Source organism: Pinus tabuliformis, chromosome 2_1 (genome assembly GCF_031772625.1).
Source record: "Pinus tabuliformis cultivar Carrire ecotype Pingquan chromosome 2_1, CPIR1, whole genome shotgun sequence".
In the NCBI taxonomy this organism is placed as follows: domain Eukaryota; kingdom Viridiplantae; phylum Streptophyta; class Pinopsida; order Pinales; family Pinaceae; genus Pinus; species Pinus tabuliformis.
Genome location: NC_142299.1, coordinates 569,670,482 through 569,695,669, shown reverse-complemented (window position 1 = coordinate 569,695,669; position 25,188 = coordinate 569,670,482). Strand labels below are relative to the sequence as shown.

The window sequence follows — 25,188 nt, the reverse complement described above, 5'->3', positions numbered from 1 at the left end:
AGTTGCTCGTAGTATGCATAATATTTGACTAGACCATGTCGGGCATTGCAAAAATTTTCTTTTCTCTTAATTTTACCCATGGTTGAATCTCTTTTTCCACTTATTCTGCTATGTTTTTCAGAGCATGCAATGGATTTTTCATATTTAACATTATCTTGCCATTTACCCCGGTCATTTGGACTTTGATAAACCACTGACAATACGTTTTTAACAAGCAAAGTGGCCTACATTGTTGAACCATTTGGGGAATGATCCAAGATATTTAGCAGCAGTGGATTTCTCATCTCAGAAATTTTAAATATCCCTACGGTTGATGTTAATGGCATCTCTAAAACCACTGTCGTAAGGCTTCTCTCAATTTGTATTGGTGTTTTTGAACAATACCCTGCCAATCCCAAGGTTTTGCTCTCCAATTGCCAGAAGATTTCAATGCAAATTCTTTCTTATACAAGTTAGAATTAGTGGCTTGCTTGGTTACGAATTTCTTTCATCAAAAGGTTCAATGATGCACACACTTTAAGCCATGACTTCACTGCCCTTGAATGTGCGGAGAAGGTCTGCTCATGTTTGGCAGATGCCTCCCAGGATCATCTAGCCAGGTCCTCTCAGGCATGGGTACTTTTCAGGGCCCAGACAATATCGTTAGACAGTGTATTGGATCATTCTCAGTGATTGATTCCATGGTAGATTCTTCTTTTTACCCTTTTCCTCTTCATCCTGTCTTATGTACCTCTAGTTAATCTCTTGCACTCTATCCTCTTTCCACTTTTTTGATCTCATATTTAGTTCATGTTCTCTTGTTTGATCATGTTATATTTAGTTTTATGCTTTTGGGGTAGCATAGGGTGCCCCTACATATTGGCATCACTGGTTGTACTTTTTAGTCCCATTTACCTATTTGTTAGGCTTTATTTAGACTGAAAATAAAATTATCTTGCCTTATCTACAATTCCCCCAATTTTAAATGCAATGTCCAGTTCCATGACAAGATTCTGTTTGAAAAAACTCTTACCAGTTTAGCAGTTGTGCCCTCCCATGCGCCTTCAAAATCTCCAAGGTGGATAGCATTTTGGAGTGATTTAGCATAAGAGAGGTCCAATTCTTCTCTCCACATCATTCCTAAGACATCCTTTTCTTATTTTAAAATAGAGGCTGGTTTTGATTTAGATTTATCCTTAACTGACAACACTACAATTTGGGTTGTATGTGTATTTATGCAAGTGTGTAAGAAACAAATAGAGAACTGTGAAAATTATTGCTATTCTAGAGTTGACTGGCTGTATCCAAGATAGATGTCATTATGAAGTTATATGTTTAAATAGAGTGTTGACCATCAAACTTCAGCTTTCTTTCGATGACAGAAGCAACAAGGTAGTATAACGCAAAGTAATAGTTTCTCCAACATCTAAGCCTTTAAACAAGAAAATTTAAACCATAACTAATTATAGTTTATAGGAAACTAGATACATAAAAGAAAGAAATTGTAATAACTACAAATTTTAAAACAGTCCATATGATTGGTTAAAAAACAAGAAAGGAAACAATTAGAAGTGCTGAAAGCATCTCATATCTAAGTTTATTTAAAGGAGCAATACAAAAGCATAAATCTTCCAAGCTGTAGGTAATGAGATAAAAACTAGTAAACATTTCAGACATGTAGAGCCCATGCCTCCAGGATGACCATTTTCTGTTATGAGGTTTGCTGTGAATAACCTAGGAGACTACCTAGACATATTCACTGGTGCTCAAGACCAAAAAGCGATTTTTGCTAGCAACAAGCTACCAATGTCTCTACAGTGAACTCTATTCTATGGTCTGTTGCGAATAACTTGGGAAACTACCTAACCTGATTAACTGGTGCTTAAGACCAAGAAGTCATTTTTCGAGAAAGAAGGCAGTATTGAAGATTTTGTTACGAGATATTAGGTGGTAATATATCCTTGCTCTACCATGCTAACTCTCTTGTCAGGGATGCCTTCAACAATGCATCTCATTGAATAATCATGCATCAACAACCAGGTGAATTGTACATAATTTTTACACAATGACAGAAGGTAAGTCTCAAATGTTGTGTCTTCTATGGCATGATATGGTTTACTAGGGCCTAGTAACATGAATCCTTTATCTCTAAAGGAAGAACCCCTAAGAAAAAGAGACACGGTTAACCTTCAAATAAAACAGATGCCATTAGGAGCTTTTTAACTCTTGAAATGTGTTACACTGTTACACCCAAGCTATTGCATGAAAGAGGGGAAAGCACAGTGATGAATTGAAAGTAGCTAATATGGTATTTAAAAATAAATAAATAATGTTTTGGTAAAGGAGAAATAGGTCCAATTGAATTATGAAAATTGGTGTATTCAAAGCCAGCTGGCTGAGACTGGTTTTGGCCATTTTCAGTTGAAACCAATTGGTCAAACCCCTTTTGTTTTGCACTAATCAAAACTGGATGATCATAGTTGTTTTCCTCTTCAGAAAAATATACAAGATGAAGACAATTGCAAATTGATTAATTTTATAGATCCTTCTTTGAAAGTGACTTCAATTTTTTTGAATATAATGGAGCATTTTGATAAGCACCGGGATAACAACCTGAAAATATCTTTAGCAAGAAGCCAAGCAGAATTTGAATATTTTTCTTAACCAGACCATATAAGGGTTCCCTTACATATTGGCATCACTGGTTGTACTTCTTCGTCCCATTTACCTATTTGTGAGGCTTTATTTAGACTTAAATAAAATTATCTTGCCTTATCTACATTTTTTCTCAGCCTTATATCTTATGCTACAAAATTAGATAAAACTTTGTAATAAAGGCAGGACAACCTCTACATCTGAGTCCTGACTTGCAGCGTCCTACAAGTTGGTTAGGCTTAAATTCTTCTGTTGGCAGGTATTGCACAATGACACTATATCTATACAATATATTTCTTTTGTACTGATTGTATTGCCTAGAATATTTTGGTCATTGAAGTTGCGGGTTGGCAGGCTCTAATAGCCCACTTGGAGCACAACCCCTTTAAAAAATTGACTTTAAGAAGAATTACATGAGAAAATTGTTGTCACTTAGATGTCAGTAAAAACAGGTAGGTCTTTAGACTTTTGATCATAGTTGAGAACATTCCTGAGATAACTTTCTTTGACACTCCAGACTATAAAATTTCTGAGAATGCTGCAAAATGAAAATTAAAAACCTCTTGAGGAAATATCTTTAGCAAGAAGCCAAGCAGAATTTGAATATTTTTCTTAACCAGACCATATAACATTATGTTGTTATCACTAAGAAACTTGGCCAGCGTTACCCTTGAATGGTATATCATAAAGGAGATCCTTCAATGACAAAGGTTTGCTTTGATCATAAAATGCAAAATTCAGGTTTTGATAATTTTGGATCTGTGTTATTTGCTAAGGTTCAATGTTCACCATTTTGCCCAAAACGGGAACTAGACATGCTTAAACCTTCTGCACTCCTCAAAATAGTTCCGCTTACACTGTTTGATTTATAAAATAGAGAATGCCAAGCCAACTGAGCAATGGCATCCATCAACAATGCTCATTAGAGTCCTGCAAGGACTCCTGAAATGCCTTGAATCTATAGAATCCTCCCCCCTAAATTGTGAATGGTGTTCCTCTTCCTACCTAGAATCACATTTCTTGTCCATTCTCATTTGTAAATTATTTAGGCCATGTAAAATTTGAGTGTTAATATGTTTTTTTTCCCTCATCATCATTTAATTATCATCCTTGTATATGAAGACCTCCATTTTGGGACTCCTCATTGTATCTTCTACTCTTTTCTCTATAATCTACCCCTTACATGCCCATTTGAATTTGTTTTAGCATTTTCCATGCTATATTCATACTTTATGGCCTCCTATGCATGACCATAGGAACCCTGAGGATCCTCCATACTTCGATTCCTCATGTTGATTCTGTCATTCATGCTACCAACAACCTACTTTTATATTCATGAGGAATTTTCCAGCTAAAAACTAAAATGTTGGGATGATAAATTTATTCTCATTTTCAGTAGCTTTCTATTAATTTCGTATTCTTCCAAATCAAAGTTCTGGGATAAAAGTTAATGCTCGTGAAAGTTGTGGGCAATTTTACCCAATTTTCCTTGTTCTTAGACAACAAAATTATGTCAATTTCTTGAAATTTTGTGTACATGAATTTCAAATTCAGCAACATGGTTGTGTTCCTTTGTCCAAGATATTTCTATTGGCTACTTCAGTTCCCCAATCTCAGCCCTAGTTGCAAGATACATCTCTTAGAGTGAATTTATAACTTATTTTTCCCTTGTATTTTTCAGTTATAATTCCTTTGTAGTGGATTGGTTTCACAAATGTAATATGTTGTTGGAAGGCTCTCTTCGAGCTATTTTATTTAATATATATAAATTTCTTATACATGAGAAATGTACAAGCAATTTTCATGGCTTTTTTCATGTGCAAATGTTGTTTAGGGCCTAAAAAATGCTCTGCAAGTTGATAGCTAAAAAAATAAAAAAAATAATAATAAAATTTATTGAATTTTTTGTGATTTTATGTACTCTAAACCAATAATAACCACTTTCAACCCTTCTCTATGCATTCTCCTTATGTTGGAAAGTATATTCATGTGTATATAAATTTTATTTTCATTAGAAATGAACTAACTTTGCATGTCTCTCCATAGACACTTGGCACACAAACAACCACTTTTCTTATAAAATTTTTGTCCCCCCCTAGGCCCCATGGTTTTCATGGCACCTTTTTAAAGATCCACCAATACGGAAGGGTCCCAATTCATTTTCCACCCCTCCATGTGGAAGCCCTTTATTCATTGCGACTACATGCGAATTTCATTCTCTACTTTTCTCACGCTTGTAGGTCTAACAATTGATCTTGGAGTAGATCAATTGTAGATCTAACAATTGATAGTGTGTGACCCTCACAATTTTATATCTAAAAATTGATCTTAAAGTAGATCAATTGTAGATCTAACAATTGATAGTGTGTGATCCTCACACTTATAGATCTAACAATTGATCCTAGGGTGGATCAATGACCCACATGCTACATCGAGCTATAACATGCATGATAGATTATGGTTATTTATGCCCGATCAGATCCAACAAATATGATTACACTGATCCAATGACTTATATCCATATCGAATCTCAACATGTGTGGAGGTTAAATGGGAGTTACACCTCCAATGTATTTGAAGGCTACAATCTACTCAATTTGATAGCCCAAATCCAGATCAAATGTTCAACATGTGCATGGTTCAATATAAAGATGCTTCCAAATGGATATAATAACTATGATCCACTCAATTGGATGGCCTAAATCTACATCAGATTCCAAGCATGCATTTAACACAAAAATGAATCCTGATGGATCTAACAACCATGATTCACTCGACTTGATGTGCTAGATCTACATCAAATCCTTAACATGCACATGATTTAACACAAAGATGCATCCTGATGGATCTAATGTCCAAGATCCACTTGAGTCAACAACCCAAATCTACATTGGATCCCCAATATGTGTGTGATTTAACAAAAAATTGCATCCTGATGGATCTAATGGCCACAATCTACTTGATATGATGGTATAAATATACATCAAAATTCAAGGTGAAATGGGGTTTAATATTCCATTGAATTGTGATGGAAGCTAGTCATGGCACCTGTCCTCCTCCACATGCTAACTCAACCATCACATGGCACTACCACTTGACATTGCCACCTCGTTGGTGATCCCATAATATGGATTTTTTTTTCCATTCTTCTTTCCATCAATAAGGCTTATTTTCCCAAAATTCTTGTCTACATGAAATTAGTAGCTCCATTACTAAAATGTACCCATCTCTTTGCTAATTCTAAGTATATAACAATAAGTTAACCTATATATCTATCATTCCTGTCATTTTCCTCTTGAGTTGAGAATATATCCATATCGCTACTTGTGAATTTTATCGAACAATTTCCCAACAATATGTGATTTTCCTCTATCAGAAAAGTTTAACCCATATGGCCCAAATATTGCAAAGATGGGCTTTGATAAGACTATGTAATTTCCCCAACCACTTGCTAGGGTGTAGTAATGAAACTTACCCCTATAACTTGATTTTTCAAGAAATTTTCCTTTTTTTTTATTTCCTATACATATGTTTTCCATATCTAAATGAATTATATAATGCAATGATCTCATGCATAGGAATACATTCATATAACAACACCATTAATGTTCCATGCATATGTAGTAGACAAAAATACATAATTAATCCTAATGTAATTCAAATAAATATTTAAAATAACACTTATCTGATAAAATTTACCAACTAGTTGCAGACCTCAAATGTTCCTCCCAACCATATGCCACATTACTCATATCATCTTAGCAATGAGTTGTCACCCCAAAGTTGGGGCATCAACTCCATAGCACCTTGTCTTATCTTTCAAGTACATGATAGTACCATACATAAACAGGTCAAATTACCCAATAAGCTCTCGTCCCCCATCAGTCATATAACAACACCATTAATGTTCCATGCATATGTAGTAGACAAAAATACATATTTAATCATAATGTAATTCAAACAAATATTTAAAATAACACTTATCTGATATATGTTCACTGAGAGGACTGAGCAATGGCATTTATTGCCTCACTAAAGATGGCATCCCTGTGTACTGAGTGTTTTTTTCCTTTATTCCCAAACAGGTCCTGGAACAGGTAAGAAGACTTAGTTTCAGATTCCTATGGGTTGAGGACAAACAGAAAAAAGAATATTCCTCGGGTCTCATGGAAAAAAAATGTTGTTCCTAAAGAGCTACGAGCATGGGACATTTAAAATCTCCATTGCTTGGAAAGAGCCCTCGCTGCTAAGTATGTCTAGAGAATTATAGAAGGGAAGGGCTTATTGAGAAATGTGGTGAGTTGGAAGTACATACAGCCTCTATCTGCTGAGGATTGTATAAGATCTCCAAAAAAATCCTACAATAAATCTTCAGTGATTTGGAAGGCGGTGGTGTTGGCCTTTTTGCTGATTAGAAGACAGTTGGTTTGAACTTTGGAAGGTTGGGGGTGGCAACAACACAAGGCAGGGGGATGATCCTTGGCTGCTTATAACCCATAATCCTTCTTTATATTCTCCCTTTGACATAAAATGCATGCTCCCATAGCCCAAACATGATAAGGCACTAATCTTGCCTTTCATCCACCACCTCAAAACATAGAATCCATTTTTTTTTTCCTTTTTTGTTTTCGTTTCCATGCAATAATAGTACTTATTTTTCCACACAGGAAATGCTTGATGTGCCATTGTTATACATTTTTGGAGCTTTCATTCCGGCAACAATGATTGCAGTGCTTTATTATTTTGATCACAGCGTTGCATCCCAACTTGCCCAACAAAAGGAATTCAACTTAAGAAAACCTTCTTCATACCATTATGACTTCTCTTAGGATTTTTGGTATGCAAATTACCTCAGTATATATATATATATATATATTATTTAGAACTATGTTGTAATTTTTGTCAGAGTTCATGTTTAGGTTCAACTGTCACTGGCTACCCTATTCTAGAAGAGCTCTTGCTTTCCTGAAGACACCTTGATCTAACTCTTCATTCTTTTTTTTCACCTCCATAAAAAATCTCTAGTGGATTCATAAATTTTCCTTTTATTGTGGCAGACTATTTTATGTGGTCTTGTTGGCATACCTCCTTCAAATGGTGTTATTCCTCAATCTCCCATGCACACGAAAAGCTTAGCTACCCTCAAACATCAGGTACCAATATATTGGAATTATCAATTGCAACTTCTCAGGGCAAAGACACAATTCAGACATTTTATAGATGAGTAACTCACAAGTACTTTTGTTACAGTTGGTGCTTAGCAAGTTAGTGACAACAGTCCGGAAAAGTATGCAGAAAAATTCAACCTTAGGGAAATTATATGGAAACATGCAAGAAGCCTATGAGCAAATGCAGACCCCACTGGTTTATCAGCCTCCACCTGCCTTGGTAATGGTCTTATTTTTGAGTTTGGGTGTTTCATTTTATCTAATTTTCCTCTCCCTTTATTTATTTGTCTTGTCATGTCCCAACCATTTGTGCAGGCACTTAAGGAATTGAAAGAGACCACAATTCAGTTGGCCACAAGTACTGGGAATATGGATGCCCCAGTTGATGAATCAATTTTTAATGTTGACAAGGACGTGGATGACCTGCTTCCTGTTGAGGTGAAAGAACAACGATTGAGTAATTTTTGCAATCTCTAATGCTGGTTGGCTGCCTTGCAGCAATGCCCATCATTAGAAATATCCCAACTTTTGTGCCTTGGGGTTACTTTGCCTTCATGGCCATAGAGAGTTTGCCAGGAAATCAATTTTGGGAAAGGATATTGTTTCTTTTCACTGCTCCAAGCCGTAGATACAAGTATGAACTTTATTCAAACTATAATGTGATTGAATTTAATGCTTGTAATATAGTTTTCAAAGCTGATCAATGTTGAACTGATGGTTATAGAGAACTTCAGGAGTATCATGCTACATTTCTTGAAACGATGCCTTTCAAGACAATTGCCACTTTCACCATTTTCCAGACATGTTATTTGCTGGCATGTTTTGGTATCACATGGGTGCCTATAGATGGTGTTCTCTTCCCACTACTGATCATGTTGTAACTTGTTAGTCCCAGAGAGGCAGTATATCCTTCCCAAGTTTTTCAAAGGAGCACATCTTGAAGAATTGGATGCAGCAAAGTATGAACAAGCCCCTGGAATGCCATGCAATATAACAGTGAGTGCAAGACACATATCAAACAAATTTTAAAAATATTACTCAATTCTATTTCATAAGCCCTGCAGCATGAACAGTAATAAATTGAACTATAACATATATTGATTGCAGGAAGTTGTAATTCAGGGGTTCAGACTAGGAAGCATGAGAACAGGTGCAAATGATGGTGAAGTTTTGGATGAGATGATTACATGAAGTCACGGTGAGGTCAAACACACATATAGTCCACAGATAACTAGCTCGAGTGATTGCACACCAATTCATGGATTTGAGTCTGCATTAAGTCCCCAAATTGCAGAAGCTAAACAAATATATAGCCCCCGTATAAGTGAGATCAGACAGACACATAGCCCTCACAGAGGGGAAAAGCATTCGGGCATTCCCCTGGTTAGTCAAGGAAAAAATATGAGTCCAAGTGCATCTGGTTTGAGGCCACATAAACCAACTTCCAATTAGGTGTTTGGAGTCTAAATCCTCGGCCAGTAATCTTTCCCTTCAGTGAGCATATCTTATGTTGAATAGTACATATTTTGTTGGCTTATCATTATTTAATCATTGTGCCATAAATCACTCAGTTGTATTTGGTGTGTCTTCACAAAGAACCTCTGTCCATCTCAGAGGACAAGGTAGACCATATAGTGCGTGTAAAAAATGTAATGGAAGTCGAGCTTGAAGTATTTATATTTTCTTGAAGCATGAAATCTATTATGTCAGTCTTGTGGTTCTGTAGACCCTGGGCATGCCAAATAAGCATGGTGGTATTAAAGGGTCCTGTGAGTGGTTTGAGCTTCATAGAAAGTCATCCTTCTTCTACCAGTTGGATCTTAACCACAAAGTTTGTAGCCTTTAATGTCTCATTGAAATAAAAAATGTGGAAATTAAACTTGGCAAATGAAAGGGAAATGGTAAGGCTTACAATATTACAACTTCTGTAACTGTTTAGCCATTACCTTTAAAAACTAACCAAGGGCAATGTCAAATGATCAAGGATATGTTGAGATGGAAATATCTATTTTTCATGACAGTAAAACATTTAGATAATGGAAATAAAGAATATGTGCATTCAAGTTAAATCAGATTTATCTTGAATGGTTGGGAAGATTTGTTATTATCTTTAATAATTTAAGTCTTGTAAAGCAAATTCAGATTCCACATTTTATTTTGACATATTTAATTTTCTTTGCAATCGTAAAACATTACAAATTTTATTCAAAATATGTGCAGTTACTATTTCAATGTTATATATCCATGCTTTCAATGAAGTTCCTCCATGATTTATCTCTGGTCTGTGTGGTCAATGGCAACAAACTTGAAGAAAAACAAGGAATATGAAGCCTATGTGTTACGTTAATTTATGAGCAGTTTTATGCTCTACAATGTAATCTGTGAGAAAATTGGCTACAATATTCAACAAACAGGACATTATGAGTTTCTCAATGTGTGTTATTATATGCTATGGATTTTCTAACCGATATCTTGAAAACGCGGTCTGCACTTGCCATCTATGCCTGAGTTCTGCAGCGGTTTGTTACTTTCAAGCCATGCCTAATGTCATATTGTTTGTTGCAACTTTAATGTAGAGAGCTAACCAGGAAGGTGTTGGGTCATTCATAGAGGATGCTTAGGCATGCTTCCAGGCTTTTGAAAATAATTGTGATTTCCATCACTAGTCATAGCACTTGATAGAAAGTTGGGATATTCATGAGTGTGAATTTATGTTTATATGTTTACATTCTTTCTTATGAATTAACTAATGCTCAGTAGCAGTAGACATTGGACAAGTATATTTGTATACTTCTATTTTAAACTGAAACAAAGCCAGGGCTAAAAGGAATGGATTGATTGCACTAGTCATCCTTCTGTAACTTTCCAACATAGGCTGGAGTAAATAGATTGTAATTTGGATAATTTTTCTAACTGCAAACAGGAACATACTTGTGTGTTGGCAGGGTGGTTACGAGGTCCCTAGAAGTGATGAATTTGAATTTTTCTTGGTTTTATATATAGTATTAGGTTTTTTCTCATGCTTTCGATGAATGACACGGGTGAATTTTATCCTACACCCACTAGGTTATCGATATGTAATTTCGGTAATTTTGATTTCAAAAGATATTTTAAAGAAATGCAATGATTTCATTTGTGTATTCAATAAACACAATATTCTAATGGAATTCTGCGTTTTTGGTTTACCTATACAGAGTCCATGGAGAAGTATTAGTGGCATGACATCAATTGTCGTCAAGCAGAGGCTTTAGTTTTACTCTTTTCTGGAAGCAAATACTTTCTTCCAACATTTTTGAGTTCCATGAAAAATTTCAAAGTCCTAATAGTATTCAATTATGGGTTCAAGAGAGACATAGTATTCAATTATGGGTTAAAGATATCCACACTGAATGATCTATCGGCCTTATCTTCACTTAGTTTAATACTATTCACTTGGAGAGGTTGCATGTGCCCCCACTTCAAGAGCATAGTAAAGTCATGTAGAACTTAGAGAATCTATCTTTAAGCTTTTAGTGAAGATTGGAAAAATGTCTGGGTTCAATAACACTTAGTCGAGCATTAAGCTTCCAATAATGCTAGATTTTAACCTGGAGCACTTTTGTGATTTGGAGCAGATGCCCCCTCGTATTTGTGACACATCTTCAATTGTGAATTGGACTATTACTAACTATCATTTCCTTCGAAAGTACCTGATGACTTCGGGAACCTCAACTCTTTAAGAATGTTAAGGAAGGAAATAAAGTACATTATGTTAAATTCTCTTATGCTTTTCAAGTTTTTCTTGGATATCTACAATGTTTCAAGTAGGAAAGTACATTCTGTTAATGAAAATTTGTCTTGATAGAAAGGCCCAATTTCAAATTCTAATGCTTTCAAAAAACATTGTATAACTGTAATTTTTCTAAAAGGAAAGCATATTTTTTCAATTTAAGTATCATGATCCCATATTGCAACTTATTTTTCAGTAACCCATCAGGCTTTGTAGCTTTGAATAAATCCATGTCTTTTGATAAGATCCTCTTCCAAATTAGAACGCAGTTTCCTTTTGGCAATAACCGCATACAATGTCTTGATTTTGTTATTGAGAAAATAGAGGTTGTGAAACAAGCCTGTGCCATACAAGGACTTGATTCATTGATTATGTATCAATTATGGCTCTTTATGTAACAATGTCTTGATTTTGTTGCTTGAAAATAGAGGTTATGCTTTACTATTTCATAGAATTTCTTACAATCTTTCCATAAGTATTGATTTGTAATCTCAGTCACTGAGGGATGACAGTAATGACAAAGGTAATATTCCATGGTTTGAAGTTCCCCTCTTACTAAATATTTAAATATATCACCACAATTTAACTGTTAATTAAAGGAATTGTATTTGATTTGTAAACAATTCATTGCTTGATTTATAGATTTTGATTTTTTCCATTTTTTATTTTTTTCTCAGATTTGGTATGAGATATCTTCCAAGATTTGGGTTCCCTAGTTTCCCTAGCATAGCTACGAGGTTCAGATGAACGTTACAACTTTTCTAGTAAGTGTGCTTTGAAACATTGTTGTTGCTTTTCCATGGTGTTAATGCAAATAAGCACTGCAACTAGTGCCATTATTTAGATTAAGTGCTGAAATCTAGGTGGTCTTGTAATGACGGAGTGATTGTTTTCTAGGTACTAAGGCCATATGCATTTTTATCTCTTATGTTGTCCTGAGATATTCAAATTCAGAATAAGAATTGAGGTCTCGTTTCCACTGTAGATTGCAGTCAGTTTCTTGAACATAATATATAGTAGATTATATTTTACTAATCAACTGTGGATGTGATCCCTCACAGGAAAGGAAATTCAAAGTGACTTTGATTTCACATTGATTTGTCAAAACATCCACACATGAAAGGAGATTCAAAGTGACACTGATTTCACACTGATTTGTCAAAATGGAGGCAAGAGAAAAGGAAACTTTGTATTCAACAATGCTCTTAATTTCATATGTACATGCACAGACATATTAGTAGAAAATATTGAAGGGTTGCCTAAGTAATATTTTCCATTCCACTACATTCTTTACATCTTTTAAATAAATAACTTGGAACAATTCATTACACTACTTGTTATTCTTTATTAATTGGTGGTTAAGATTTTGATATTGAACTGGCTAAGATTTTTCTTCCTTCTGTGAAATTGTGTGTTCTATAATGCTTCTTTTCCATTCACTATGTATAACATATAAAGTGTGTCTAATGGAGTAGGAAGATTAGAAAGTCTTGTGATCCTTGAACTACGTTACAAGGTAGAAACCCAAAGGGACAGGGTAGGTGCATCCCCACAAAGGGGTCACAAATACCAAAGTTGGTATTGGCCAATGCCTTGAGCTAGAAAATTTCCTTTACCCTTCTATTAACAGTGAATCTGGAGAGGATTCTAATATTATATTTATAAGATTTTTATCAGTTAAGATTGATGAATAAAATTCATGAGACATGAGATAGGATGTCCTTGCAAGGTGGTTGTTGATTATTGGAAGCTATGATGGCCATTATGTCAAGCCAGGTGATCGCACTCCCTTGATCATGAGCACGATTGTGATCAAGATGGAAGACTTCATAGTCTAGATTGATTGTTTAGCAGTGATAGTTAGTGGGCTCATTCACAAAAGCTTCTATTTCACTAATCCTTTTTATATAGTTGTTAGATTCAATTTCCAAAGGTTTTAATTACACTATAAAGTTGAGTTCTGAGAGAGTTGTGATTCACAGTGTTAAGTATAGCAGCTATGACACTTGAATGAAGACAAGCATAGTACAGGTATCAGACTCTGTTATAAGCTTACCTACATATTATAAGGGACTTGGTTGGCTTTTTTATAATTTTATAAACAAGTTCCATTTCGTGGAAATGTGAAAAAAAAACAGTGATATGGCCACCATGTGGCTCTTGTCATATATGGTTTTATACTTTTTCAAAAAATTCTCTAAGAGTTCACAATGCTAAGATTCACTAGGACTTTAAAAAGCTTTATTATTTAGTGAAAGACTCGCCAAGATCTTACAAGATTTTATAATTGAGTAAAATATTCACCATGCCTGGTGAGAGATTCGCCAAAAAATTATATATACATATTATATTATTGATAAAATCGCCTTCCATTTTTCCTATATACCATGGAGATTCGCCCATTTATTATACATATAAATTTAGGGTGGGGTTCTTAAAATTTTCCCTGGTGCTTTTGCTTCAAAGTTGCAAGTAGTGTCACACAACACCATGATAAGTCCACAAACTAGAGAAGCTCAAAAACAAATAAGTTGCAAGATGTGTTGCATATAAAACGATCATGACTAGAGAAGCTCAAAAACAAAGAAGTATGACCGGGATTACAAAAAGGACCTATAACAACTTTTCGGTTCTTGAAAATGAAGTTGAATGTTCTATTTGCAATAACTTTGGTCATGAAGATTCTGAATGCAGGAGCAGGTTTCAGCAGACAAAGGAACAAGACTCAAGCACCATCACATGGAGAATAAAGGAACCACAAACAGAAAGATGTGGGATAGCATTTTATGCAGAGGGACAGGAAAATCTATGGTACATTGACAGTGGATGTTCGAAGCATATGACAGGTGATAAAGAAAAACTTGAAGCATATTCTGCTCTAGAAAAGGGAAAGAAAGTTTCTTTTGGAAATGATACTCCTGCAACTATAAAAGGAAAAGGCACTGCTCAGTTAAAAGAAAAGGTCAAAGCTGGAAATGTTTTGTATGTTGATGGATTGAAACATAATCTTCTAAGTGTCAGCCAGATGTGTGATCAAAGAACCGAGGTGATATTCAGATCAAATGGATGTCTTGTTCGTGATCTTGATACAGGTAAAATAGTGATCAAAGGTAAAAGAACTCCAAATAATCTATACATATTTGAAGAAGGACAACAACAATGCTATCTGAGCAAGGATGATGAGCACTGGTTATGGCACCGGAGGTTGGGGCATCTAAGCTTTTCACAAATAAGGAAAGCATGCAAATATCAGGCAATTCGTGGTCTTCCAGATATCAAAGTTCCAAACAACACCATGTGCAAATCATGTCAGTTTGGAAAGCAAACCAGAACTACCTTTCCGGAAAAGGAAGGATCAGCTAGCATGCCTCTTGAGCTAGTACATACTGATACATGTGGTCCATTCAGGAAAAGGACACCTCGAGGAGAAGAATACTTGATATTATTCATTGACGATTTCTCCAGGTTTGTCTGGTTAGGACTTATGAAGCACAAAGATGAAGCATTCGAAAAATTCAAATCCTTTAAAGCCTTGGTTGAAAATGAATCAGGATACAAAATTAAGTGTCTTAGATCCGATAGAGGTGGGGAGTTTACCTCAAATGAATTTTTTGATTTCTGTGAAGAACATGGGATAAGAAGAGAATTCTCTACAGCTAGAACTCCTCAGCAAAATGGAGTGGTGGAAAGAATGAACAGAACTGTCCAACAAATGGCTCGTGCTATGCTTGATGAATCTGGAACTCCCGCAACTTTCTAGGGTGAAGCAGCACATGTTGTGGTTATTATTCTCAACAAAACAAATGTCCGAGTGAACAGCACTCAAACCCCTCATGAGCTCTGGTATGGTGAGACTCCTTCGGTAAAGCACTTCAAAATCTTTGGGAGCAAATGCTATATTAAAAATACTGATGAGCAACTTGGCAAACTTGAACCTAGAGCAGATGAAGGCATCCTTCTTGGTTATTCTCCACACAGCAAAGCATACAAGTGCTATAATAAAATACTTGGAAGAATTGTTGACAGCATTGATGTAGTGGTTGATGAGAAGGGATACATTCCTAGGCAAGTAAATCATGAAGATATCGAAGAAGATGAAGGCCATCCTCAAAGACAGAATGATGAAGAAGAAGAACCTCAAGAAGAACCAGAGGAGCAGATAAGGATAGAAGAGAAGACTCCATCCAGATATGTTCAGAAGAATCATCCAGAATCTCAGATTTTGGGACAGAAAGAAGCAGGTGTACAAACAAGAAGAACAATTGCAGAAGCTTCAAGCTATTTGGCATTACTCTCTTCCACTGAACCACAAAATGTGAAAGAGGCATGCAAATATGAATGTTGGGTCAAAGCAATGGATGAAGAAATTGAGCAGATCGAAAAGAACAACACTTGGGAGCTGGTTCCTAGACCAAAGGATAAGAATGTTATAGGAACAAAATGGGTCTTCAAAAATAAATTAAATGAAAATGGAGAAGTAATTAGAAACAAGGCCAGCCTTGTTTGTAAAGGGTATGTGCAGCAAGAAGGAATAGATTTTGAAGAAACTTTTGCTCCTGTTGCAAGACTTGAGGCCATCTGAATGTTCCTTGCTCTCTCAAGCTTTCAAAACTTCAAAGTATTTCAAATGGACATGAAATCAGCCTTTCTGAATGGAAACTTGGAAGAAGAAGTATACATTGAGCAGCCAGATGGTTTCATTCTTGGAAATGATCCAAATCTTGTATGCGGATTGAAAAAGGCTCTCTATGGCCTCAAACAAGCTCCAAGGGCTTGGTACTATCGTTTGGACAAATATCTTCATCAACAAGGTTTTTCAAAAGGATCAGCAGACAGCAATATTTATATAAAAGTTGAAAATGACAAATTGCTGATACTTGTTGTGTATGTAGATGACATTATCTTTGGCAGCAATGAAGAAGCTATGAGTCAAAGCTTTGCCTTGGTGATGCAGAAAGAATTCGAAATGTCCTTGCTGGGAGAACTGACATATTTTCTTGGTTTGCAAATCCAACAAAATGAAGGAGGGATCTTCTTGTCTCAAACCAAGTATCTCAAGCAGATTTTGAAGAAATATGGTATGGAAGAAGCAAAACCAGTATGTACACCCATGGTCACAGGATGTAACCTCAGTGCAAATGATGAATCAGCAGCAGTGCATCAACCAACTTACAGATCTATGATTGGAAGTCTACTTTATTTGACAGGTACCCGACCAGACATCATGCATGCAGTGGGAATAGGTGGAAGATTTCAGGCAAATCCAAAGGAAACTCATCTTCAGGCAGTAAAGAGAATCTTCAAATATCTTCAAGGGACTCAAAACTATGGCTTATGGTATCCTAGAGATACAGATCTCACACTTCATGCTTATACTGATGCAGATTGGGCCGGAAGCGTGGATGACAGGAAAAGCACAAGTGGTGGTGCATTCTTTATGGGTTCCAGATTAGTATCTTGGTTCAGCAAGAAACAGAGTTCGATTGCCTTGTCTACAGCTGAAGCAGAATATGTTGCTGCTGCATCTTGCTACACTCAACTCCTTTGGATGATGCAGACCTTGCAGGATTTTCAAATCACTTGTACACCACCCATCTCCATCTTATGTGATAATACAAGTGCAATCAGCATTTCAAAGAACCCAGTCATGCATTCAAAAACCAAGCACATACCAATCAGGTATCACTTTCTCCGGGAACAAGTGCTTGAACAAAAGGTCAAGTTGGAGTATGTTCCTTCTAAGGAATAGGTTGCTGATATACTCACCAAACCATTGCCTAAGGAGACCTTTGAATACCTCAGGAAAAAGCTGGGGGTTGTTGATGCATCATCTTGTTGTTGAATCTCTTCTGATTGTTGGTTGTACACAAGGTTCATCTGAAGTATATGCGTACATGTGCTGGGTTGCGGTTTGGTCAAAGATCGAATGGCACAGGTTCAGGGGGAGCATATCATGCATTGTTGGTGTTAAACACACATGGGAAGCCAGAAAGATATGAAAGATAAAACATGCAATTCATTTTTTTATTAACATGAGATATATATTTATAGTACATTATGTGACTCTTGGGTTTCAGATCCCAAGGCCTCTTGGACTGCTTTGGTCTATTCGGCTTCCACACTAACCCATTTAGGATTAGGTGTCCAACATTCCCCCCCTTAATCCGAAGGGTTTTGTATGAGTCCAAGAAGAAAGCTGTAATACAAAATGTGCAAAAAATGCATGGCAGCACTAGGCTGAATGTGCTCTATGAAATGTTGGTAAAAAGGGCGGTGGTTTAAGGATGACCACCAACACTGGAACGCTTAGTGCAGTTCTCGGAACTCTTCCAAAACTGGCAAGAAACTGAAGTTTTCTGCTAGAGGAAGTGATCCTATTGTTTTAAAGAGGGAAACCTTCAACCATAAAAGGGAGGTATCACCCCGCATAAAAGGTAAAACTTCAACCTGAAAAGGGAAGTCTCAACCTGTGATGGTTTAAGGATAACCAACAACTCTGGAATGCTTAATGCAATTCCTGGAACTCTTCCAAAACTGGCAAGAAGCTGGAGTCTTCTGCTAGAGGAAGTGTTCTCAATTGTGTTCCTGGAACTCTTCCAAAACTGGCAAGAAGCTGAAGTCTTCTACTAGAGGAAGTGTCCCAGATTGCCAACTGAAGGCATGTTCAGGCATCTTTGTCTCTGGCTACAACTCTGAAACTGGTGTGGCAGGTTGTGGCTCAGGCTTGCTTGATGTGGCTTTGAAGCTTGTAGATGACCATCATTTTCCCCCCTGTCAGATACAAGGTGAGAAGATGGAGAAAACTCAACTGCAAGACTGTTCAATACTCTGGAACAAGTTCTGACATGTGTTTGGAATATCTTCTTGGCTGTTGATGCCCATTGCCAAGAAGCGATCCATCCAAGATGAATCTTTGTTCTTGCAGGACGTTTGTTTTTGAAGCATCTGTGTGAAGAATGACTGGTTTTATGACAGTGCTTACATGGATGAAGATCAAAACAGTGATCTTTTAGATGGCCAACTCGGTCACAGTGTTGGCATTTAACGATCTGTTGTTGTTGTTGTTGTTGTTGCTGTGGAAGAGGGGCAGAGTCTGGAACAGCTGAAGCTGAACTGTCATGAAGAGCAGGTGAACTGTCATGAATGAATCCAGCACTCTGAAACTGAATGGGCTTGGTGTAGTCTGGAATATGAAAGGACAAGTCCTTGTCATATCCAAGACCTGTTCTGTGCTTGTTGTGGACAAGTTGTTCCCAAGGTCTGATGATGGGCTTAGGAAGTGCAGACTGAGTTTCTGCATCTGCATATACAACTGCTGCTTTATTTGAATGAACAGTAACATTATTGACTTGCTGTTTATGGGAGTCTATTTCAATCTTCTGAACAGAAACAGGTTCAGAATGATGACTCCACTTGTGTAATTCTTCCTGATGTAGCTTTGTCTCAAGCTGCAAAAACTCTATCTTTTCTTGTGCATTTTGTATACATTTTTGAATGTCAACAATAATGTCTTTATTGATTATGATTGCGCTGTCAGCAGTGGATACGATTAGAGTTCTCAATAACTCTAATATTCTTTCAAGCTTAGCCATTTTTCTACACCTTAAAAATCCTCCACAATCCCAAAAAAAATGTCAGCTGCTAAATATCTTCAATTTACACAAGAAAGCCCTGTAGCTTAAAGGGAAAAAAAAAACCAACAAATTAATTCAAGAAATTTAGCAGCTGATAGTTCAAGGTATCTTCAATAAGTTGCTCAAGTTCTGCACCAATCAATTCTTCAAGTGCTTCACAATGTGTTCTAGGATGATACTCCAAGGTCTGCTCAAAATGGCTTTGAGAGGCTTTCTCAAGACTGTTGTAAATTCTTCTTCAAGGCTTCATCAAGTGCCTTAAAGGATGTATCTATATTACCTCAAAATAGCTTCAACAAATGCTTCAATGATGCTCACCTACAGGACACAATTCAAGTTTCAAGGTACCTGATCCGAGCCTTAATACTTCATTGTTCTTGCGGGTCTTGTCCAAGATCCGAGCTCTCAAATACCTCTCCACACACTGATCCAAGTGACTGTAATATAGTCCAAGCTCCTCACAACATAGGTCCAAGGTATATAGGATTGTTCTAAGGTTCTGAGCTTCACAACTGAGCTCCCATAGGCAGACTACCTGAGCCACCACAGATTTATATCTTCAGTTCTCCACAGGTTAGGTCTGAGACACAACTGCAATAAGTCCGAGATGTAATCTTCTTCACTGGCTAACAGTCTGAGGTCTTCAATTGGTGGCTGATCTCAAAGTTCAAGGTGAGGTCTATGTAAGTTGTTATTCCTCCAAAACTATCACTGATCTGAGGTAGAATACAAGACTATAATTCCAGAAGCCGTCCTTTTTTTTTTTACTGGTTCGATTTTAGCTTCAAACATAGGGAGTCTGCAATTCTCATACAATACTGAGTCAGTTGTCCACACTTCCTTGTGCTATATGACTGTCCACTGCATGAACTGTAATGAGAGTTCCACACCAACACAGATCTAAGCCTTAAATGAGCTCCCACAGGTGGCTGCCACAAATCCGTCCTCCTTCAGGTGACTTTTCACAAGGTCTGTTCTTCTGTCCTTAAGTCCGAGCTGTTTGTGATCCTTGACAATCTTCCTTCCTCAACCTCCTTTGAACTCTTCACACTTCTGTCTGCGCCTATGCCTCCTCCACAGGTCTGTTCGTTAATTCCATAGGTGGTTAGAAATATATCAAGATAACAAGTCTGCAACTCTGAGTTCAGAAAGAGTTGCCCAAACAGTAACCTTTTTTTCCTCAGCCTCTTATCTTCTTCAAAGCTCCTTCACTGAATTCTTCACCGAAAATTGATGGTTGAAATGAGGTGATGGGACGTCAATATATACTTTTCTCTGGAGTCATTGATGGTAGAAACATCTGGGCTAATGATTTGGCAGCATCATTTAGCATTTTAAAGGATATTGAAAAGAGTGTTGGTAAAGACAAAATAGTTGTCTCCACCTCCTGCTCTCTTCTCCATACAGTTGTGGATTTAGTAAATGAGACAAAGCTTGATAATTAAGTCCTGGCTTGCATTTGCTGCACAAAAAGTACTCGAAGTAGTAGCTCTGGCAAAAGCACTGATTGGTCAAGCAGATCAGGCATATTTCACTGCCAACGCAGCTGCTATATTTTCAAGAAAGACCTCTCCTAGAGTGAACAATAAGGCAGTGCAAAAAGCTGCTGTAGTGTGTGAAATGTTATGTTAGCACAAATGCACAGGCGTGTGCGACCTGGTCTTCCAGATGACCTTGCTATTGCTTGCTGAATTCGGGTTCCACATGTCTTCCATCGGAAACTCAGGCTCGTATGTAAAAGGTGGTACCGTATTTTGGCTGGAAATTTCTTCTATTCTCTAAGAAAAAGCCTTGGCATAGCAGAAGAGTGGATCTATGTATTCAAACAGGACCATGATGGTCGCATTTCATGGCATGCATTTGATCCTAGGTACCAATTATGGCAGCCCGCATTCTTGAGCGATGGGACGGGAGTGAGGTCGACTTAGTGATGTGAACCTCCGAGCAATGGAATAGAGATATGAAAGCTACTTTCAACTGAATTAGAATACAAGTTCTTTTAGGGCATGTTTACTTTCAACACCAATTTGTTTATTCATATAACAAAATCACTCTGTCAGTGCATGATTATTTATTCTGCGGCAAGTTTGTTTGTTTTAACAAAAGCTTCACCATAATAGACGTAAACAATGGGTATATCCATTTCAAATCTATATAGCAATGAGTGGCTATTTCAAATCATATGCACGCTGCCTCGTCTCTAATTCGCGATTTGAATCCAGGCTGCGAAGCCGGGGATGCCCCGTGTCAGCAAAAACAACATGTAATACGCTGGTGGTGCAATATGCCTGTTGGGAGGAGCCGTGACAGTGACGAATAAGTATTGGTTCCCACACGAATAGCTGCAGTCAATTATCTCTTTCAAGAACCATCAGAGCCGCCATCAGCAAAATTTCAAAAATCTACGGTGATTAACAAACAAATGGGACAGCAAATTTAAATATCATTACGCTGTATATCAAACCAGAGAGGCCACCACACTTTCCTTCTGCTTGAGCGATGGAGATGGACCTGGAACAGCCTCAAGGATCGAGGGATCCAACCTCCCCTCCTCCTCCTCTCACTCAGCTCAAGGATGAAATGTCATCTGGAATGTTGAAGGACCTCTCAAAAACAGACCTCATTTTTTGATACCATTGAGTCTCGGAATATCTTCTTCGATGGTCGCTGGACTTGGATGCAGTGGATTCTATGCAAAGATGAAGGGGGTCACTGGTCTTGTACGAGCAAGGTCCGCGTGCTGGACATGAAACTCTGGTACCCCAAAGTCCTAACCAATTGGAATGGGTTCACGCGGTTGGGGCGTATGCTCGTTTGCTCCAAGGTCATATCAACAGCAGCGTTAAACAACATTCAAAATTCCAAAACGTTCAACACAAAGCCACAATTTTCAATTGAATCCGCACTGAGATAGTATGCAACAGGCGCAGTTACCAGGTCAAAGAGGTTTATGTCAGAGACGTTTATGAATGAGTGAGAGAGCTGAACAGTCAGAGACATTTTATGAATGAGTGAGAGAGCTGAACAGTCAGAGACGTTTTATGAATCAGGGAGAGATCATGAAACGCTTATGGACAGAGAGCGCAGGTAAAAATATGGCAGTTAGAAGAACCGCTTGGACAGTGCTGGCAGTCTCAGGAGCTAAAATTTAGCTAAAGAAATATTCATGAGAAAATATTCATGAAGTTTATGGCAGAAATAAACTGCACAGAAAGGTCATAAGACAAATGGCTCACATTAATTATGCAGGGCAGGAATACGCCTGCTCTGATACCATGTTAAACACACATGGGCAGCCAGAAAGATATGAAAGATAAAACATGCAATTCATTTTTTTATTAACATGAGATATATATTTATAGTACATTATGTGACTCTTGGGTTTCAGATCCCAAGGTCTCTTGGACTGCTTTGGTCTATTCGGCTTCCACACTAACCCATTTAGGATTAGGTGTCCAACAGTTGGCATTATGGAGGAAGTACAGAAGGAGATCATGGATGCTGGTCTGAATATTGCTGCAATACGTCTCTATCTCTTTCATGGTCATGGATTATGGTTCTTCTTTGCAGATCTGGTTTATAGTCAGGGGGAGCATGTTCTTAGGGGGAGCATAACCCTTTGTCCTTGATGTCAAAGGGGGAGAGTGATTGGTTGTTGTTGCCATCAAGTCCAAAGGGGGAGATTGTTGGCATTATGATACATATGTTGTACTTGATGGCAACCCACTCATCTCAGATAATAAATTATAGTGTAGAGAAAAGTTCACGCACTTATATGCAGAGAAAAGTTTATTTCATGTAGAGAAAAGCTCACGCACTTTTATGCAGAGAAAAGTTTATTTCATGTAGAGAAAAGTTCACGCACTTTTATGCAGAGAAAAGTTTATTTCATGTAGAGAAAAAGTTCACGCACTTTCATGCAAGGAAAAGCGCGTATATGTTGGAGAACTTACCTTTGGTCCATGGTAGTTAGTCCTTGGTATTTGAACCTATGAGGAAAAGCGCGTATATGTTGGAGAACTTACCTTTGGTCCATGGTAGTTAGTCCTTGGTATTTGAACCTATGAGGAAAAGCGCGTATATGTTGGAGAACTTACCTTTGGTCCATGGTAGTTAGTCCTTGGTATTTGAACCTATGGTTTTGGACCTTGGTACGCACTTTCATGCAAGGAAAAGCGCATATATGTTGGAGAACTTACCTTTGGTCCATGGTAGTTAGTCCTTGGTATTTGAACCTATGGTTTTGGACCATGGTACCTCGTCAAAAGTGTTGATCTCACGCAATTTCATGGTTGGTTCATGGTATTAGTCCGACAGTTTTTGATCCTATGGTTTTGGCCCGTGGTATTGCATCCAAAAGTGTTGATCTCACGTACTTTCATGGTTGGTTCATGGTATTAGTCCAACAGTTTTTTGATCCTATGGTTTTGGCCCGTGGTATTGTGAAAGGCCTAAGACTATAAAAGAGGAAGGAGATCATTTGGCAAAGCATCTTCTGAATTATCGAATATCTGATAAAGTGCTAGATCTGGAATATTGTGATTGGGTTTTGGTGCAGATCTGGATCTGAATGAAGAAGGAACCTGAGCATAAGGAGAAGGATAAGTTCTATTGATGGGTCAAAATCTTAAGGCTGGAATAGTGGTATCTCTATATGATTTTGATCTGTGATATGTGGCATACGCTTGATCTATAAATCTAATAATCTGGGTCTAAATTATTGATGCATGTTTTATTTTACACATGTTATGATCTGGGTATGTCTGATGTAACAACTGCAAAGTTATAAGGAAATATTTGTAGATCTGTATGCGGGTTGGCTTTGGTGAAATCAGAGATTGATGATGCAAGTGTAGTTGATGGGTTTTTGATGTTCTTGGATCCAGTTTGAAAATTTATGAAAAGTGGTCCTTGAAAGAAAAGAAGTAGGGGGTTGTAGCTCCCTTCCAGGAGAGACTGGAAAACGAGAGAGAGTTGTAGCTCTCTGCAGGTTGCAGCCTGCGTACTGGTAAAGGACTGCACCAGTACAAAACCATTGTAAAAGGATTTTCTAATTTGAAAGAAGATAGAGACATATTGCAGCAGGTGGTTTTCACCCACATTGAGTTTCCACCTTACATCTTGTGTTCTTTGGTGTGACTATCTGTTTTCTTTGTTCATGCTCATTATTTTATGGTACTGACATGCAAAAATAATTCAAAGAATAAATAAGGAAGATTTATTAAAAGAACTTGATAATACTGATTCACCCCCCCTCTCAGTATTATTTCCAACAATTGGTATCAGAGCAGGTCCTTCAGAGAAGCTTGATCGCTTGAAGGAAGATCATTCATCATGAGCAACTACGAGAGGGAAGCATCAATCAGGCCACCAATTTTTGATGGGACAAACTTCAATTATTGGAAGGTAAGAGTTACTGCCTATCTTCAATCTCTTGGTACAGAAGTTTGGGATATCATAGATACAGGCTACACTTTTCCTTCAGCTACTCCTACAGATACGGCCGAAAAGAAGAAATATGAAACAAATGCTAAAGCAGTCAATACTCTGCTGGGATGCTTATCTCAAACAGAATTCGTGAAGGTTATGCAATATAAATCCGCAAAAGAAATATGAGACAAGATTGTCTTGAGCTACGAAGGAGATGAACAGGTAAAGCGTGCTAAACTTCAAACCCTCAGGATTCAGTATGAGAATCTCAGAATTTATAATGATGAAAGTGTGGCAAACTATTTCCTTCGGGTAGATGAGATTGTTAATTGCATGAAAAACTTGGGTGAAGAAATAAAAGAGGCTATTGTGGTTGAAAAAGTTCTAAGATCATTGTCCCCCAAGTTTGAATCTAAAGTGTCTGCAATAGAAGAAAAGGAAAATCTACGAATTCTTACTATGTCTCAGCTACACGGAATTCTAACTGCTTATGAAATGAGAAAGGGAGGTCCATCAGACAGAAGAGAAGCTGCTTTCAAGGCTTCATGCAAAG

The 25,188-nt window shown here is 37.3% G+C and overlaps 1 pseudogene; it reads left to right on the top strand.

Moving 5' to 3' along the window:
* Window positions 1-9,397, top strand: part of LOC149201721 (uncharacterized) — a 128,947-nt pseudogene extending 119,550 nt beyond the window's left edge.
* The last annotated feature ends 15,791 nt before the right edge of the window (window positions 9,398-25,188 follow it).